A 20190-nucleotide genomic window follows, 5' to 3' on the forward strand; every position below is an offset into this window, starting at 1 on the left:
CATATATTTAAGACATTAACATAAATGCCAATGTCTTGTTCTTTATTGAGCCCAACCTGGTGCCGAGGCTTTGGTTTTCAAGACTCTTAATTTCTACAATCACTTATTTTTTGAGTAACAAAACATTTACAGGACCAAATCTGTGACAAAAGACAAAGCTGCTCTTCTGCTGTCATCTGAATTTTTATGAAAATAGGCCCCATTTCCCACTTCTGCCACAATTTTCTGTAAAGTTTTCTGCAAGTAAAAGTTGGTTCAGGTGGTGATGTGACATTGAACTGGGGTAAAACCTGTCAGGCCCAGGGAATGATGAGATTTTGCTCTCAGCTAAATTCCAGCAAATTGACATTTTTACCCATGGCAAAATGTATCTGTGCTTGCAGAAAGAGCAACTTTTTGACCTGGTGGGAGAAAAAAAATAAAAAGTGTAACAACAGGGATTTGGGGCCAAATTCCACAGTGGTGCTGGTGGGGGAGCTTCACTCCAGGTTTATTGGTGTGACCATGTATGGAATGAGATCTGTATGGCAGAAGAAAGGAATGGAAATGTGGAGGGAAAGGCTTTAATCCAGAGAGTGCATGCAAAGCCTTTTTATTCTGCAGCCTCAGCTTTCCCTCCCACCAGCTTCCACATATCTCTATTATCTTTTGAGTTTGGCCTTCCACACTTTTGTATTCCTCATGCGCCAGGAAATAAGTCTGTCCCAGCCAGGCTTGCATTCCTGGCACACCATTGCTCCTGATCTCTCTATTGTCTCCTGAGCACCTGATTCCAAGGCATCTAATGTGAATTTTCTCATGAATGCCAATGATATACAGCTACATTTTTCTTTTCAAACTTTTTATCCCTGAGGCGCTTTCTGCACTCAAACTATTTTCCAGATATCCATAGCAGAGTGAATAGCAAACACTCGCAGCTACCAGGGCAGGAGCAGAAGCGACCAGTTTGCCAGGCTCCAGCAAGATTTACGTATGCTGTTGGAGTTCTCAGTGCTTATTTAGAATTATTGAACCATATTTTGAGGGAGAAAAGCACCCCGTGCTATTTAACAAAGGTTTCCGATACTGATTGCTCCTGTTTTTCCTCTCTCACAAAAGGACTTGGATTTCCATTTGGTTTTCACTCCTGACTGCTATTGCTTACTTTTTCTAGGGAAACTGAAAATATTGTGGCTCATTTGCAATTCAAATTCAGTGCATGGAGCCTTCGGGGAGGGTTTAAATCTTGTGTTTTCAAAACATTTTCCTAACTCCAAGCAAACAGCTTGTTGTGTTGCAGGTGACATTGAGATCCTACATGGTGGGACACTACAGAGGCTTTTGGTGCCTTAAACTCCCCAAATTAAGACATTTGAGGAGGAATGGGATGGACTTTCTCTAGTGTCTGATGAGGCCTCACTCACTGTCCCAGATGGATTCACCAGCATTGAAATGGCCCTGGCATGAGGAATTTGTGGATGCACATCCTGGGAAGTGCCCAAGGCCAGGCTGGATGGAGCTTGGAGCAGCCTGGGATAGTGGAAGTGATGCCTCAGGTTTAGCTTTTCTATTTTTCACATTCTTTAGTGTGCAGTTCTGAGCTTCATATCAGGGCATGGTGAGCTCTGTGCACAGAGCAGGGAGACAAAACAATTCCTGCTCCAGCTGGGCACCAAGGACAAATGATCCGAATCTCAGCCCAGGAGCACAAACCCCGTGGGCTGGAGAGAGAAAAACAAGCAGGGTGGGACTGCAGGGGCTAAAGCTGGAATGGGACAATGAACTGCAAGGCGCAAATGGAGCAGAACTGATCCCAGGGACAGACCCCGTGCCCGGCCGTGCATTTTGGGGCCATTTTGGTTCATCTTGGGTGCAGCCCTGGCTGGGCTCTGGTGCTGCCCAAGGTGGATCCATGGAGGAGATGCTTTGAATAAATCCCAGCTTTATTCTGTGACTCTGCCCAGCCTCTGCTCCAGGGCAGCCTGCACAGGGCATCAGAAGGTGTCCCTGCCATGGCACGGGTGGCACTGGATGGGCTTTAAGGTCCCTTGCAACTCAACCCATTCCATGATTCTAAACATCCTTGTCAGGATTCACACGTTCTTTAACAGCCAAGTACAAGACAAGGAGGGATTTAAATATCTTTTAAATTATTTTGATTATTTGCTGTGTGCCAAACCTTGTGTGGGCATTCCAGCTGTAAATAACCCTGGCTGCACAGGCAAGAGCCAATGAGAGAGTTTGCTGTACTTAACCCAAATACAAAGGCTGAAAGGTAGAAACCCCAGTGGGCTGTGCTGTTGACAAATCAGCATTAAAATGTCTTTCAACAGCAAAGTGCTTAAGTGATAATGAATATTACAGAGAATAACCCAGTCCTAGCCCTCGTGCAGGTGTAGCTATCTCATACAACCCCATTTTAAGCTGTATTTTGACACCCTTTTTTAAAGTTTATACACTATGCAATGCCAGTAATCAGCCTGAAAGGGCTGATTGCTCATTCTTTGGTTAAAACAATGCTGCTCTCATTTTAATCCCTAAATGAGTGGGAATGAACCTCCAACACCTGTGTGAACTCTGTCCTGGAAGTGTTGGTGGGATGAAAACATCAGTTCAGCCTTCAGAGATTTGTGGGAACTACAGGAGAGAATGAAAGAACATTTTCCATGTGAATTAGAGTTTGGAAGTTTTCATCATCAAGATAATTTCCAACAACAGGAAGATTCTCTCACAGTCATTTAATACAGACTGCAGCAATTGCTGAGCAAACATTGAGATGGAAAAAGTCTGATAAAAATGCTTCCAAGGCCTGGCTGAAATGTAGGTGTGGATCAATTTTCAATGCAATACACTATGAAATAAAGTTTTTGAAGAGATTTAAAAGTGTTAAATTTACCAAATCTGATAATATCACTTTTGAACCAATTATTACTTTTCTTTTAACTTGTTCACAAACACTAAAGCTGCAGATCTGGATGGCACCAAGCACTGGGAATGAAGAGCACACATTGTTCTTCCCAGGTGAAAAGTTTAATATCTACTTCATATCTATGAGTGAAAGCTTAAGAAAACCTCCTTCCAAATATTATCAGTGTAATAATGATTAAAAAAATTGATTCTGTTTTGACTGAAGTCAGCAGCAAAATTCCCATTTCTTCAGTAAAAAGAGGATCAAAATGAGAATATCATCAAAAGACAGTGTGCAAGTTTCTTCAAAGATATGGAGGTTAATAAAGGAATTGTTGATAAACTTTTACAATGATATTTTGAAGACTTCATCTCTTTCAAGATCTCATGCAGCAGTTGTTTCTCTCTGAGCCTGATATCCCAGCAATGCTTTCATCTTTGCCACCCTAAAGTCTCTTATTAGGTGTTGGCAGTTTAATCTTCTGCTTCTTCACATTCAATATCCCAGATCTTTTTATTAAAATCAATATTAAAGGCATTGTGATATCTTTATGGGGCTCTCCTTTCAAATAAACAGTATCTTTAGTATTTATTATTTTTGCTGCTGCACTTCTTACACACCTGGTCCTCCAGCTGCTGGCCTTCACAACACCTTAAAAAAAAAAAAAAATAAAGGCAATTTTTTGCCCACTGGACACAGAGAACTCCAATCCACCAAAGTTTCTTCCCAAAGGGAATGTGGAGTTGAGCAAAACATCCCTGGAGTTTTGGAGTTGGAGAAATGTTCTTTTGAATCAGGAGGTTCAAGGACAAACACCTGCAGAAGGGGACCAGGGCATCCACCTGCCACTCCTGCCTCAGAAATTTCTGGATCAGGGTTAAAATTTCCCAAAAAAAAAAAAAAAGTGAAACTGAAGCTAATTTTAGACAAGAACCTGGCAATCTTCCAGATTATTAACAACTGGCTTTCAGCCTGTCAGGAAGTATTAATAGTACCATGAAAGGAAATTATGAACTGTAGATTTCCCCCGAGAGCTGTCAGGAAATATTTGGATTTTTTAATAGCCATATACTGCAGTGCAGCAATAAATAAAGTGGCCAGGACTAGATCTGGGCTGACCTGGCTGACCATGGATTTAAACCATGATTAGGTGGAATTCTAACCAACAGAAATAGGAGCAAGCAGGGCTGCAATTCCAGGGTGACTTTAAGATTAGCTGAACCATCCATGACCATTATTTTTGCCCAAGATGAAGGCTGTAATCATTTTATTTGCATTTGTGCATGTAGGGGTGTCAGGAGGGAAAGTTAATTTCAAGGCTTATTGTTTAACAAGTAATGATTCAGTGTGAAATGAGGATCCTTCCCATCCCCTTCCTCCTTGGTGATGCCGTTGCTGTTTATTGCTATCATTTAGAATCTCTTGGATAATGACGAAAAGGAAGAAAATAATCAGTTGGTTTCCGGATGAAATTGGACTTAATTCAGCATAATCTATGTATTTTAAGATAGGGGACACAGCCAAGTGGAATAATCAGAGCAGCAAACAGATTGCTTTGATGTCTAGACAGGTTTGAAGATGATCTGGAGATGGGATGAGGAATACAAATGATTTCCCTCTTCTGCTGGAGCTCCAGAGCTGGATGCTGGTGGAATGCAGTAGAGGAGGAAGAGGAGGAAGAGGAGGAAGAGGAGGAAGAGGTGGAAGAGGAGGAAGAGGAGGAAGTCCTTTAAACAACACCAAGATGGAGTTTCTAAAGGATCCCCTATGGAAAATCCAGAAGGGTTTGGGTGATCCAAGAGGGATCCCACAAGCCCTGGGTGGGTGAAGGGGATGCCCTGAGGGGGCTGCTCCACACCAGCCACGCCAGGCAGGAGGAAGGACAAGGACTGGAAATTGGGAAAGTGTGGGAAATGGATCTGTAGAGCTTTGCAAATAACTCTAGACACTTTGGAGAAATAGAACTGTGAAAGTTGCATTGTAGTGGGATCCATGAGGGGTAATTTTAGAGGATTGGCTTTAAGGCCTTTACAGCATGGCCTGGCTAAAGCTGACAGGCCAAGAAATGCTTATAATGTATTGTAATTAAAAATACTTGGCTTCTGATTGTGAATTATATCTGGCATGAATTATATCTGCATTGTCTCAGATATATATATTCACTCTTCACATGAGATTGAAAATGGAATAAAAGTTTTTAAAACACCGCTCAGTTGCCCCATCTCTGGGTCAGAAAAAGGCTTAATCCAACAGGAAAACTCTGCCCAGAGGGAAGAGAAATTCCACTGTTCTCCATTAAAATTGTTGAGTTATTAATTCCACTGTTCTCCATTAAAATTATTGAGTTATTAGGGTTTAATAAATATAAATAGCCATGTCCTTCTTTAACAACTTTAACATTAACCACAGTTTAGATTTTGAGAAGATGGCTGTGTTTCAAGTCAGGGAATAACTTATAGACTTTTTTTTTGTGTTTAAATTGGCAATTTGAGAAGTAAACTTGATTATGAACTGTGTGTTTGAGTGTATTGGAGAAGAACATGTCAATGGGAGCTAAATAGAGGTACAAATTCAGAGATTAATTTTATTGCATAATGTTTTGGTGCATTTAGAACAAAATTATCTATTTTTCCCTTTTTATGCATTAAATATGTTTTTATTTTTGCTACAAGTTCCATATGAACATCTAAATTCCCTCAAAGTCACTTCAAAGTCATTTCACATGAACAACTGTATCAAGGTGCTTGAAAATCATTATGTAATCCTAGGCCTAAAATGAATTTATTTGTGATTATTTGTTGCTTATTAATTAATTCCTTCTGCAGTTCATGCTCTTTCCAAGAACTCATGTATGAGCTGTTTTTACCAGTGGGTAAAAGGAAGAGATAGAGAGAAACATTAATCCATTTTATGACTTTAATTACTATTAGAGGCCTGCTTTGCACATGGCAGATGATTTGTTAGAAATTGATTTTATTCCTGGATAATTGCCCTGCACTCCAAACAAGTCACACACGCAGGGATTGATGCATTTGCATCTGCTGGATATGCAGCAGACAATTCCTACAGACCCAGAACAGGTTAGGAAAGCAAAATGTTTGCTGGAATAGTAATCAGGATTTAGGAAAGTTTTCCATTCCTGGGTACACTAAAGAACTTGAACTTGATATTCTGGAGGAGTTTTGGGTTTTTAACAGGTAAACAGGGTTGGCTACTCCAGGGTGAGAGCAGGAAAACCTTGACCTTCATGGAAAAATGCAAATTTGCACCAGCTGGGAACCAGGACCAAATCTATTTGGCAGAAGAACTCTTTAAATTTATCTGGATTATGATAAGAATAATAATTTTACTTAGAGTCTCCTAATACGCAGATAGGTATATTTAGGATGCACTTATTTATGTATGCAGTTATTTTAAATAAATCTATTCTCAAATTCAAAAACGTGAGGGGCTGTGAAAGGCCAGGACTGGATATAAATATTTAGCAAGAGATTTATTTCTCCTGGCAGTGCATTTTTTTTTCCAGAGGCAGAACTTCCTTTTCATTTCTGCTTTGTTTCCTCATCTATTAAACTGGACACTGCAATCTAACAGGATTTTCACCTGTTGCCTTTCAGCATCAGCTCTCCAAGGAGCCTCTTTTATCCCCTTCTATTCAGTGCTTTCATTTCCACTCTCTTTAGGCACCAAAATATGTTGTTGGAATCACAGAGAATAATTGAGAGGACACAATGCCAAATGATCTGGTTTAACAAAGAAAAGAAAAAGTGAATTAAGCACTGCTGTCTCACCCCAGGCCGTGAGGAGAACTTGGCAAAGTCCTGATGCAAATGATTTTGCTGCTTAAGCGGGTGTTGGGGAATTATTCCCATTATTCCCTCACCACCACGGTCCTGAGCACCCAGGAAAAGTGCAGGGAAAACTCAAAATTAACCAGAGAAATCTCCAGAGGGAAAAATCCTGAGGGTTTCAATGATGTTATTGTGAAATATATTTCATATATTCTGAAAATTCCATGTTTAGCTAGTTCTACCTCCCTTTTCATCCCCCTGCTCTGTATTTTCCATTCTACTTTTACATCCTATTTCTGTGTACTTCCCAAGCACTTCCTGCACCCTTAATCCATTTTGTGCCATTCTGGTGGCACAAGAAGTGAAATTTCTCTGCTTTCATTCCTGCATCAAAATGTTTGTTGTAAACTCTTACAGTTGTTGGTTCAGCAGAATTGAAGAATATCAAAATCTGTCTTTCCACAGCAAAGGGGATCTTTCCTCATTCTCTTATCATTCCTTCATCCTTTATCAAAAGCAACTTTTTGCCTTTTGGAGTCTCTACCAAAGCACATGATTTCACCAAACCTCTTGCAAAGGTTGCCCTTTGTTTTAAGTCAAAACCACCACATTTAGAACAAGAAAAAAAATGTTCTGTCCCAAGAAATCCATGACTGCATTATCAAGGAGTCACACTTTCATTTTCCACATCAATAAAAACAAAACAATTCAACATCCCAAATTTCCCCTTCCTTTTTTAAAGTGCCCAAGATAAATTGCCTTCAAAACGGGAGGGTGGTGATTTAACACTGCTAATATTCCAGAGAAAAACAAGGATTTGTTCAAGGAAAACATTGAATTTAAGGGGTCTTTGGAATTTAAGCTCCCTGCTTCGGGGTCTGTCTAATGCCAGCTTTGTGGAATGGCAGCTCCATACAGAAATTGCTAATTAACAAATTTTCAGGTGCATTCTTTGCTGTAGGATCACTCTCATATCAGCTGCAAAAGATGGATTTAGGTGTTTTGTTGAATTTGGGATACATATTGAAAGGAAAAAATAAATCCTTTGATTTATAGTTCGATTGGTAAACCTGAACAGTGAAACCCCATGGTTACAACTCTCCTTCCTCTCTGGGGACTCTTTCCGTGGGACGAGGATCTAAAATATTTAACAATAAAATTTCATTTCCAAATCTTTTTTTTGAGCTCTCTGGAAGCTGTGCTGGTTATGCCCCATTTCAGGGAGGTTCAGACCAGTTTCACACCAGCACTGACACCAGTTCAGAGCCACCTCTGGAGACTTGGCCTACCCCAACCTGCTGCTCCCCCAGCACTATCAAACCCACCCCAACAGCTGCAGAAAAAACACTGTAAAAGCCTCATTTTCAGCTCACATCCCTGCAAAGCTGCTCCATCATCGAGTTTCTACACATTTCCTTGGAGCTGCAGTGGTAAAACCCCAAAATAGAGTTTGGTCTCTAATGGGCTTTAAAGTGCTTCTGGTTTAGAGGGAGAGACTTTGAGGAGGATCCCGTAGTGAAGTGTCTGCACTTTGTCAAGCTCATCACACCTTCCCTGGAGTTCTGCTCTTAATAATGCAGATTGTTTCCTGGATACTGAGCTCTTCCCCAACTCCTTGTCATGCTTGTGTCTGATTGTGCTCATAAATTCCTCTAATAACTCCTGCTGGTGTCACTCTGTGTCACTCTGAGCCTTGGCTCGCGCTCCCTCTCGCAGCCCAGGCTCTCTCACAGGTTCAGCAAGAGTTTAGGAGATGGAATGGAGATGATAAGGAGGAGATGGCCCTGCTTTTCAGGCTTAAAAACATCCATTTACTGGTGCTGATCTAAATAATGGACTATTTCTCTTTTTCCCCTGACACATAAAACAATGTTGTTGCCTCATAATGACACAAATCCATTTTTTTTCACCAGTTCTGTGCTAAGAGCAACACAGGGATTATTTCTATTCCTCTCTTGGTCTGCTCCTCTCACAAAAATCTGTCATCCTTCAAGGGAAATAGCAAGCTTGGGGTCTGAAGGGATCCACTCTGTGGCACTCACATTTTCTGAAAAATTCCTTTGCCCGGGATTTTTCTCTGGGGAAGCTGGGAAGCCTCAGAGAAAAGGAAAACAATTCTTATCTCATTTGCTTCTCCTGTGTTGTGCTCTTTTGGAATGTGTTTGGGGATTGTTTACCCACAGGTGATTGTTTCATTGGGTTCTGCTGTGGGTTATTTTCACTCTTTGGCCAATCAGGGCCAAGCTGTGTTGGGACTCTGGAAAGAGTCATGAGTTTTCATTATTATCTTTTTAGCCTTTTATCTGTGTCCTTTCTGTATTCTTTAGTGCAGTAAAGCATTCTTTAATATGATATTGTATCATAAAATAATAAATTAACCTTCTGAGAACATGGAGTCAAATTCATAATCCCTCCCTTCATCACAATACCACTGTCTTTAGATTTTCTTTCTTTTATAGGCAAACCAAAAAAAGTTCACCACCATGTACTTCTATTCCTTTACCCAGGCAAATCCCACAGCCACAATTGCTCTGTGTGGTGGAGAAATCACCCAGGAATTAATGGAGACAATAACATGCAAGGGCTGATCCAGCCCAGGGAAAGGGGAACACATCCCACTCATTTCGGCAAGATTTAGATCAGATTCCCCAAGACTGGAGCTTCACTTAAGTTATGAGACAGCCTCAAATTGGCTTTTACTCTGTGTGTATCTCCAGGTCAGTGCACTCATACTTCAAGCAGGACCTACTGAGTAAAAGCTCCTTTTATATTTGTGTGTTTGGCTCCAAAAAATAAAACATAAAAACAAAAGGTCACATTTGCTGCCGAGTTTTGCTCCTTTGCTTTGAAATTACACCGGGAAAAATGATGTTGTGTACAGGCCAAAGGATATTGCAGAGAGAAAAGTTGTATTAGAGAAAGAACATCTTAGTCATAAGCACCAGGCACTGCAGTGAATTTCCTCACTGGCGTGGGGATCATTCTTCCTGAGAGCTTTTCCAGCCCTCCTGATCCAAATCACCAAAGCCAAGCTGATCTGTATTTGAGCAGCCCCCAGGCTGCTGCTCAGAGCTCCTTCCCTTTCCTCCATTACTCACATCCAGCAGGAAATTCCTGCCAGGAAATAACCAGAGTGTGCAGCTACACCTGAACATCTCTTCTGCACTCATTCCCTGTCCCAAGCTTTATGCCCTCATCATTTTCCTGGATTACTTTTTATTATATTTTCTGATATTATCAACTGCGACATCCATGTGGCCAAGCTGGGCAGCCACAGGCTTGATGGAAATAAAAGTTATCCCTTCAAGAAGATTCCAGGCAGTTTGTTTCTGTTTCCTTTGGTCTCATTAGGCTGCCACCACAAGATTAATGGTTTGGGTTAAGAGTAATTTAGTTTATGGCACAATAGGTATGAAAGGTTATTCCTTCTTATGCCCTCCTCGCATAAAACCTCCCTTAAAAAAAGCAAAGTCTTTATGTCTCAATAAACAGAAGCCACAGAGAAATTGTGTAACAAATTACATATTGGATAACCATCTATAAAATTTTATTGGCTTATGAGGTTTGCATTGATTTGAATTTTACCCAAAGCATTACTGCTCCTCCAAAACACTGAAATAAAAGCAAAACAGAAACATCCATTAGGGGTTTTTTTTTAACAGTGAAACACCTCTGAGGAATGTGAATTCCTGGGAACAGCTTAGAGATGCCCTGTCCCTGCCCTGTGTGTGGCTCACAAGAGATCAGCTCTTCCTGCTCGTTCCAAGCCCAGCCTGGGCTGGAATTGTCTCGGAGTCTCTGTGGTCAGGATGACCCCAAGATGTGTCAGAAAGTCTCTTTTCCCAGCCTGGCAGCTGAAGAAGGAGTCAGGATTCTCCTGTTCTGCTTTTCAAGGTTGTTTATTTGCTGTTTTCTATAAAATTCTTTCTCTGACCCACTGAGGTCTTTCCAGCAGGTCAGGTTCAGGCACACTGACTGCCTGGTGTTATCTTTTTATGCTAAAAACTACCTGTACATTATTTACAATAATTTCCCAAAACCTATCACCTATGTTAGACAGTCTGTCTCTAAACCAATCCAAAAGTGCCACCATCACTTATTCTGTACATTACTTACAATAATTTTCCAATACCTATCACCTTTGTTAGACAGTCTGTTTCTATCCTAAACCCATCCAAAAGTGCCAATACCATTCAGAAGATGGAGGCTAAGAAGAAGAAAGAAGGAGGACAAGGCACACCCAAATCTCTCCATCTTGGCTTCTGAACCCTCATTCTAAAATCTCAAAATCCTGCTTTTATATCTTGTAACAAACTATCATTCTACTTAAACTTTCATGGCTTGTGAGTCCTAATATAAGGTTGGTAATTGTTTTTTCCAAGAGCTAAAATGGAAGGCACAGGTGTTTTTAACCCCGTGCCAAGGTATCTGAGCCCCCTGCCAGGGTCTCGAGTGCTCCAGGGCAGCCAGAGGAATGTCCTGGGCTCTGACAGAAGTGCAGAGTTAGGCTGGGCTTTAGAGGAAAGCAGAGTTTAACCCAAAGCTCTGGGGCTGACTGATGCACTGAGACCTTCCTGGAGCATCTCTTGCACCTTTGGCTGTGCAGGGCTGGCACTGGATGGTCCCTAATTCCCTCCCGCTCTGCGTTATCTGATTTTATGATCTCACAAACACTTTCTCACCTGCTTTTTTGTTCCCTCAAAGCGTTGCTTTTGCCTCTGTGGATTCCAGTGAGAGGTTTTATGGTTTACTCACACTCCAGTGAGCCCAACAGGGTCCCCTGGTTAGTCAGGGCTGGGCTTTTCTTTTTGGGTATTGCTGCTGCTGCTTCCCTGGCTGCTCAACCCACCCCCTCAGCATCCTCCAACAAAGCAGTTTCCTGCTAATTCCTTTCAGGGCTTAGCTGGATTTGGAATCAATCTTGCTGAGAAAGTCAGCCAGACAAAGAGGTAAAATCGTGACAGGCTTAGTCATTTTTGTTTTGTCTGAATCAGTGAGAAAGGTGCTTTTCTTTCTCAGTTCTTCAGTTCAAATGTAACTTTCATTCTGCTAATTTTTGACAGAAGTTTGATTTTGGGGCTGTCTCACTTATGTCTTCCAAATCAATCCCCTGAATCCCTAACCCAAAGTTTAATATCATCCATTATTCAACACCTTCAGTAGGACTAACTTGAAAATGAGTAATCTCTGAGTAAAGCTGTGCAATTAATGCTGAAATACCTCAAGTACAGAGGAATCCCAAACAGCACTCCTCACAGCTTTCCTCAGAGCATCCCAAAATGCCTCTGAAGTCTCTTGTTATCAGCATTTCTCTGAGATTCAGTGGTAGATCCTGGCTGACCTTAGTGGCCATTTGGCATTAAAGTGAAAAAAATATTTTTCCTGTAAATTCAATTCCACACCAGCTCTTCTTCCACTGAGCTTTGCCCACTTTGCTCTATCATTTTTATAACTCTTTAATTTGCCATATCAAATATTCCATGGGTGCAGCTCCCTGCGGTGCCCAGCACCAACCTCAGCCTCTCCTCACTCTCACCATGGAAGGGCTTTTCACACCCCGGATTTTTCCCTCTCCTTCAGGTATTTTTTGGGCTGCCTTTGGACAAATCTCCCACTTTGGCAGCCTTTCCATTCTTTGTAGCTCCAACAGGCTGTGTTTTATTTGGAAACATTGCATTTACTACATCCTAAAGTGGTCATTATTGTTCAGCTGTGCTCACCACTGCTCCCCTTTCCCTCCCCTCTCTTTCCAGCTGCTTTCCCAACTTACCCAGCGTGTCCAGGCTCACTTATCCCTGCCTGCACCAGATTCAGCACAGTTATGCTTCTTCCCCCCCAGCTCAGTGTCCTCAGAGGAGTATTTAGGTTAAGAACAGTTTATTCCTGGCTGGAACTGCAGCAATTGTGAGCAGGTTCATAAGCCAGGATTCTCCTTTGCTGCAGGCAGCTGAGTGAGAGCTGAGGTGATGGAGTCAGACCTGGAGAGGGGGATGGAGCAGCCCTGGTACCATGGCTGGGGCATGGCAGCAGCACAGGGGGTGGATAATCCTATTAACAGGTAGGAAAAATTATGGAAAAGTGGCCAAATGTGGCATTAAACATCTAGCTCTGTGTTTGGCACACAGGGAACAGGAAGGGCTGTGTGAGACCTGAGCAGGAGCTTCAGGGAGCCCCACCTGAGAAAGGGGCATTACACAGAATCCCAGGATCTCAGAGCTTGGAAAATCCCTCTGAGATCATCCAGTCCAGCCTGTACACAATGCCCACCTTGTCCCCAGCCCAGAGCTCTGAGTGTTACCTGCAGCCCTTCCTGGGACACCTCCAGGGATGGGAACTGCACCTCCTGACCCTTCCTCACCTCCAGGGATGGGGGTTCCACCTCCTGACCCTTCCTCACCACACCTCCGGCCCGGCACAGGTGATTTTCCTGGCAATTTTTGCACAGACTTCATCCTGCTCAAAATCTGATTGGTACTTAAACAGCAACAACAAATATTTGGAGCACATTCAGCTCTACAAGAATTCTCTCCTTTTTTAAAAAAAGGAGTCTGTTTGTTTCTTTTTATGTAAATTTTTTCAGAGAATCACAGAACACATTGAATTGGAAAAGACCATAAAATAATCTTATCCCAACCCCCTGCCATGGGCAGGGACGCCTTTAGCCCAGGTTCTTGCAAAGGAATTCATGAATAGCTGTTCCTATTTCAATGATGCAGGAAACACAGATTTTCCTTGTAAGATCCCTCTGACAAGCCTTTCCCCTGTGGCTCTGCCCTCACAGACAGATGGGAATGCAGCTGCCCAGGCATTAGAGTTTTATACCAAACATTGGTATTTATTTGGATTTTGGGGTGGGAAAATTGAAAATACAAACCTAACTGATGGATTTGGTGGAATAGAGGAGCCTGAGCATGTTCAGGGAAGAAATTAGACCTGCACCTCCAGTGGCTGTGCAGTCACACAGGAGAGGAGACGGTTAAAGATAATATTTATGGCTTTTAGCTTTGTGTGATAGCTCCAGAAAGGGCTGAGTGACCTCTGTGGAGAGGCTGCAGCAATGTGTCACCACTAATGATATCAGTGCTGAGGGAAAGGTGGCAGTTTAAGTGACTTTAACAGGGGAAAAACCTCTAACCCGCTGTGCAGCCCGAGTGCTCCCTCTAAACCAGCAGCCAAAACAATTTCTGGGAGAGAAATTCCCTCTCTGGGGCCTGCAGAGCTTCCCTGCTATTGCCATCCAAAGGAAAACAAAGCCATCCGTCGGGAGATGAGGGAAATGGGCAGAATGGATCAGAGTCTGGATGTGCAGTGCCAGGGACAGTGACAGTGCCATGGGTAAAACAGGGTAAAACAGCTCCAGGGTTATCCCCCTCTGTCACTATAGGACATGAAACAACACAAGCTCACACCGCTGTTCTCAAGGTGAAGGAAAAGAGAAGTTTATTAGACTCCAACATTTATAGATTTCCAAAAGTGACAGTAGATTGGAGGGTGACAGTGACACCTCTCCAATGACACTGCACAAACCAACAGCCCATCAAATTTCTCCTCCTCCACAAAGGAATGGAAAACAATGAGTTATTTACAGAAAGTGTGTGAGAAAGTTCATTACAAGAATGTCAACATCAGAAGGCTGAGAAAATCTTGAAAAACCAGGGTGACACCCCTCTAAAGCATCAGGAGCAGTGGAACAGTGTCTGCCAGCTGATGGATCAGAGGAGGGAAACTGAGGCACGAGGTCATGCTGTGGGTGCCCAGTGTGGCTCTGTGCTGGCTCTGTTGTGGGAACCCAGGATATCCCTCTGGCTGTCCTGGAGTGCCAGGACCCTGCCAGGGGGCTCAGAGACCCTGGCACAGAGCCCATAACCCCTGCGGGTTTGATTATGGCCCGTGGCGCAAATTACCAACCTTAGATGAAGATCAGCAAGCCGTGACATTTTAAATAGAATATTAGTGAAGTTATCATGGGGTGGAAAAGTAGATTATGGGGATTTTGGTGTGGGGGTTCAGGGAGCAAATGGAGGGAACTGGGTGTGTCCAGCCTTTCTCCTTCTTCTTCTCTACCTCCATCTTCCGCTGTGATGGTGGCACTTTTAGACTGGTTTAGAGTAGAAGCTCACTGTCTAACATAGGTGATAGGTATTGGGAAGTAATTGTAAATATTGTACAGGTAGTTTTTAGTATAAAGAGATAACACCACCCTGGGGGCAGGCAGAGTGCCTCTGTCTGTCCCGCTGAGCTGACCTCAGCTGGACAGAAGAAAGAATTTTATAGATAAGGAACAAAAAATAACCTTGAGACCGAGAAATGAAGAGCCCTGACTCCTTCTTCAACCACTGGGCTGGGAAAAGAGACTTTTGAACTTTTCTCAGGGTCACTCTGATAAGCTAAAGATCCTGACACTCTGGAGAATTTTGGGCTTGTTTTCCTTTCCTTGGCTCAAGGACAAACCCCTTGGAAGCTGCAACACGCAGGGATTCACAGATCCACTGCTCACCAGCCCAGATTCTGCCCTGACTGAGGGTTTTCAGCTGAGGGTGGGACTCTGGGTAGTCCATGTGACACAGCTCTCTCATTTAGCTGATAAGAATCTCCACCTTATCTGGCTTCCTTTCCAAATGGAGGGAGTACAATTTCCAGGGAGGTTTGCTCTGGTCCCGCTGCTTTTGTAATTTCATGGTAGGATTATCAGAAACTGCTGGAAGAGATGAAGTTGCAGAAACTTCTGTGCTTTTAATCCCCATTTCTCTCACCAAAGGCACCACTCGTGTTCTGCACACACCAAACTGGCTGAGGGAATGTCTGGGAGAAATGGATTTGAATGGCTGAAGAGCACCACGGTTTTAGGAACAGTGCCAAGCATTCTGTGATGCAGGCAGGCCCATTCCTGATGTCCTGACCCCACAACAGACCAGGGAGTGGGAAAGGTGTGTTTGAAGCAGAAATAATCACAAAATGTCTGAAAATTCATTCATTTCAGAGAGAAACTTGGTGCAGAACTGACGCAGACGTCTTTTCATGGAAAATCCTTTCCTTAGGATATTTTCTCCGGAGAAGCTGTGAGGCCTCAGGAACAAAATGTAAACAATGGTTATCTGCTGCTGTGGAATGCAACAGGTGCATCTGGGATTGGTCTCATGGGGTTGTTTCTAATTAATGGCCAATCACAGTCAGCTGGCTCGGACAGAGAGCCTGAGCTACAAGCCTTTGTTATTCATTCTTTGCTATTCTATTCTTAGCCAGCCTTCTGATGAAACCTTTTCTTCTATTCTTTTAGTATAGTTTTAATGTAATATATATCATACAATAATAAATCAAGCCTTCTGTATTATGGAGTCAGATCCTCATCTCTTCCCTCAACCTGAGACCCCTGTGAACACCATCACACAAAATTCATCCCAGCCAGGTCCTACATTCCCAGTGTGAGTCAAAGGGATGGGAATTAAAATCAGGTGCTGCTCAAAGGTACACACTTGGTATTTGCACTCCTTTTTCCAGACAGTCTTGCCCCATTTAATAAGAGATAAGTTTAATAAGAGAATTTTAATAAAGGATTCCTTGCAGGCGTCCCCACAAAGAGGGATTTGGGATCCTCATGCTTTGGTTGCAGCCATGGGAGAGGTGAATTCATTACTAAATAGAAAGTATTTATATTTTTTCTGAAGAATCTCATTTAAAAAATGGATCTTATTGGTGATCACATCAGTGTGTGCTGAAGAGAAGGAAGGATTTGTAGTGGGAAAAGTAGGCAGAGTGTTTTTATTTGTTTGAGCTGCCTCTGGTGGGAGCTGGATCAGAACCCTGGGGAGGGTTTTTGTGTACCTGGGTCATTCATGTTTGGATATAGCCAATAAATCATTTCCTGGGAAACCAATTCCACTCCTTTCCATAATATTATGTTGTGCAAAGAGCAAGGACAGAACACAGTTCCTCTCATCATTCTGATGTTTTCCATCTCTTTTAACAAGAGCATTACAGCAGATGCTGTCAGGAATGTTAATAAAACAAACTGCCTTTCTGACTCACTTGGTCCTTTCCTTCTGGTCTTCATAGGCTAAAAATACATCTGAGGGTGTAAGTGAGGGAAATTACTCTTCTTCTCCCCAGCTCCTTCCTCCCATCCCTCTCTCAGTGTTCCTCTCAGCACTGCATGCTCTGGAGTTGGAACTCTTGCCGGAAACCCAGAACACAAAAACCCCAAAAATGAATAAAGAGATGAGATTAAATAATGAAATTTCTTTGGTTGGAAGGGGCCTTAAGGTTCATCTCATTCCATGGCAGGGACACCTCCCACAGTCCCAGGCTGCTCCCAATCAGCCCCAATGTCCAACCTGGCCCTGGGCACAGCCAGGGCTCCAGGGGCAGCCACAGCTGGTCTGGGAATTCCATCCCAGCCCCTTCCCACCCTCACAGGGAACAATTCCTGATTCCCAATATCCCATCCAAACCTATTCTTTCCCACTGGGAGCCATTCCCTGTGTCCTGTCCCTCCATTCCTTGTCCCCAGTCCCTCTCCAGCTCTCCTGAAGCCCCTTTAGGAAGGACATTAAAACCAATCCATCATTTTTCCTAAAAATTTTGGGAAGAAGCCCCTTTGCCCTCCAGAATAAAAGCAGCAGGAAGTGCTGAGCAGTTTCCTCATCCAGCAGGAACAGCCCCAGCTGGAGCTTCTGCACCAGGAGCTCCTTGGAGGAGAGGAGACAGAGCTGAGAGCACAAAGGTACGGAGAAATTCCAGCTTTTCCTCACTGCTTCTCCTCCAGCCTCTGAAACTGAGCAGTTCGAGTCCCCATGAGGGATTTTTGTGCAGAAATATCTTGCTGGCTCGTTGCTCTCTGCTGACCTGGTGTGTTTAGCACTTTCCTAGCTCCAGGTAGGGTTTCCATAGGTCTGATGCTCTGTCTCACACTTGTGTGTGGTTTTTTACTCCAAAAGATGAGGAATTGTTAAGTACAGTGCCCGGATCTATTTTAATTTGGGTTGTTCTTGTTTGCTGTGGTTAGGGCACTTGAAGATGCTTTGTTCTCTTTTTAAGGTGTTTATTTTTTCCTTGAATATTCTGCACTTGTGGAAAGCCTTTGTGTAAATAAGAGACTTGTGGAGCCTGATCGTTTTTGGCTGCAAACAGGGTCACCCACTCACCTAAATTCTGCTGTTTCTGGGGCTTTTTGTGTGTCCCAGGGATGGTTTTTGCCAAGCAGGGAGTTGTAGCTGTAAAACTGAGCCTGGATTTCTTCGTGTCTCCACTTCTCCTGGAGACAGACGAAGTTACAAATTTCCCCAAGCACAGAGTTATGGCCAGCCTGAATGCAGCCCTTGGGATGAAGGAATAAATGACTTTTTGGGCCAGACTTGCTGGTTTTCCTCCTCTGCAAGAGCCTCCCCTGCTCCAGAGACAGAGTGAGAGGCTGGGGACAAGCAAGGCACCATTAAAATGGTTTTTTGTGTCTCTCTGTCCCTGAGGAGGGTGAGCAGAGGCCAATCTGTGGCAATATTCTGCAATAAACTCTGTTTTTAACAGAAGGAATACAGTAACGTGCAGTCTTGGGGAGGAAAATATAAATTTGATGCTGTTTCATAGAGCTGATCCATCCCCACATACTCACAACATATATTCTAATGAAAATTCTCAGCTCAATCACAAACAGTGCTTTGAGCCACCCAGCTTTGTGTTTTAAGGCCCCTTGGGCACACTGGCACCTTGTTCTGTGAGGGAAATACTTGCTCCAATGGCAAGAAATTCATTTTAGGGTAGCTTATTATGCACCACAAACCTTTTTAATAGTGGTCATAAAGCTGGAAGCAAAGGAAAAGAGACATGGCTCCTGCTTGATTTAAAGCACTTAGGTTGTTATAGATTATTTATAATTTTATCCTCAGCATGGAAGGTAAAACTTGTAATCCATGGCCAGCAGTACCTCACCAGCATCTGAAACCCACAGCTGCAAACATTGGGGGGTTTTATTTTCCTTTTTTTTCCACAATAAAGTGTGATCTATGGTTGTTGCTGACTTCATGGAGGTACTGATTTGGGACTTTTTAGTGTCATAAAACCCACGAAGCAGAGACTTGTGGAATGTGAAACACTGACACAGTGCCTCTGGAGCACCACAGGCAAAGCTGGCTGATGGAGATGGGTTATTTGTGGGGATTTGTGGTGCCTGGAATTGCAAACACTGCAGGGTTTAGTGACACACACTGAAAAATTCTCTGAACTTTCAGGACTTTGTGTGGAAGTCACAAGTCTCCTTTGTTTGGGGAAGAAAAATAAAAAGGGAGGTGGAAATGCTACTTCAAGGAGTAAATATTTGGATTTTAACTCACAGTATTTATCTGCAAAGGGTTGCAGTGCTGATAAAAGGACAAGTAATTGTTATTTGCAGAGTGTTTGCATCTTGCTTGATCATTCAGCTCCATAAATGCTGCAGGAAATTGTCAGCTTGGAGCATCCTGCTGGAGGAGCCCCTTCCCACATCCAACAACTGTCTGAATCCCAGGATTCACCCCAAAAGCACCATGGGAATGTCTGATTTAACAGAAAGTTCTAGCCAGGCACTTGCTTCTGCAAGCACAGACTTCCCAAACTTTTGATAAAGTATCACATCCTTTAAAGCTGTGTCATGCAGTGTAAATAAACAGCAATATCCAAACTAACACTCCTGCAGGTCCTTGGGTGCAGACCCAAAGTTCAGCACAGGCTGTGAACCTGCTTTATATTTTCCTCTGACGATTCAAATGAGCAACAGGGAAAAACTTTCCTTTTAGGACTTACCTACGTTTCCCTGCAGATTTATATTTATTGCTTTTCCACCTTCAGCGGGCAGAAATGAGGTTAGGCTCTCATTACCCACTCCAGCTTTTCACATGCTGCAGAAAGTCGTCTGGAAGTGCCAGAATTAGCACTGTCATGCTCTGTGTGCCCGTTCCACTGCAGCAGGGAGCTGAGATAGCCCCAGTGATGTACCTGTGGTGCCTGTGGCCAGCACAGGCTGGGCTCTGCTCGCCTCGCCCTCACTCGCATACAAATCCATCCCACACCTCCTTTTCTGCCCAGAATGCGCCCGTTTGCAGCATCAGCCATTTCCAGGCACGCAGGAGAAATAAAGCAGCCACTTTTTTCCCCCTTCTCTCCCCCTTATGCAAATGAAAAGGAGCGAGGAAGGATAAAAAGCCAGCCCAGCGAGCACGGCTCCCCAGCAGCATCCACACATAGCACGCGTCTGTACTTACAGAGCAGGGACGTGTCTGGGGTCTCCACGATTTCCTGCAGGACTGTTGGGAGCTCTCAGCGAGGCAGGGTGCTCAGCGAGGCAGAACGGAGCCGTGTGGAAGGTCTGTGCAGCTGGGAGATAATGGAAATGTTTTCCCAGCTGGGACCACGAGCCTTTTATCCGCGCAGCGTTGCGCGGCTCTTCGCCGGTGCTGAGCGTGAAATGCGCTGCCTTCCCCACGCTGCTCCAGCCAGAACCCACACAATTAGTGCCTCAATCAGATAAACAGCTCCCGCAGTTTG

General features: G+C 43.4%; 1 protein-coding gene across 3 annotated transcripts in view; it reads right to left on the minus strand.

Annotated features, from left to right (window-relative positions):
* CNTN6 (contactin 6) overlaps positions 1-19974 on the minus strand; it is a 129774-nt gene extending 109800 nt beyond the window's left edge. For 2 of the 3 annotated variants that reach the window (XM_054280993.1, XM_054280991.1), the window contains exon 1: positions 19908-19974. The gene's annotated coding sequence lies outside the window, so the exon portion shown is untranslated. Of the gene's footprint in view, positions 1-19449; positions 19530-19907 lie in introns of those variants that run through there. The other variant, XM_054280992.1, reaches the window with a different exon arrangement.
* Between the last annotated feature and the right edge of the window lie 216 nt (positions 19975-20190).

Source organism: Melozone crissalis, unplaced genomic scaffold (assembly GCF_028551555.1).
Source record: "Melozone crissalis strain CALT ecotype California unplaced genomic scaffold, PUWL_Pcris_2 ptg000029l_1, whole genome shotgun sequence".
Lineage (NCBI taxonomy): Eukaryota > Metazoa > Chordata > Aves > Passeriformes > Passerellidae > Melozone > Melozone crissalis.